Below are 259 nucleotides of genomic sequence, written 5' to 3' on the forward strand. Positions count from 1 at the left end.
AAAGAAACTGAGGTGTATATACACCTCACGAGAGAAGCAGCAGAAAGGAAATATAAATAGCAACAAAAAAACAAAAAATTAAATAAAGGGCTCAGGGTGGGGCCGAGAAAGAAAAAAGAAAAAGCTAGGCAGGCTGCTGTTTACTTACTTAGCTGTTGCTGCTGCTCCTGCTGCTGTTGCTGTTGCTGCTGCTGTTGCTGCTGCTCTTGCTGCTCTTACTGCTGCAGCAGCAGCAATATATAAACCCTTTTCTCTCTTC

Source organism: Eimeria mitis, genomic scaffold, assembly GCF_000499745.2.
Source record: "Eimeria mitis Houghton genomic scaffold, Emh_scaff110, whole genome shotgun sequence".
Lineage (NCBI taxonomy): Eukaryota > Apicomplexa > Conoidasida > Eucoccidiorida > Eimeriidae > Eimeria > Eimeria mitis.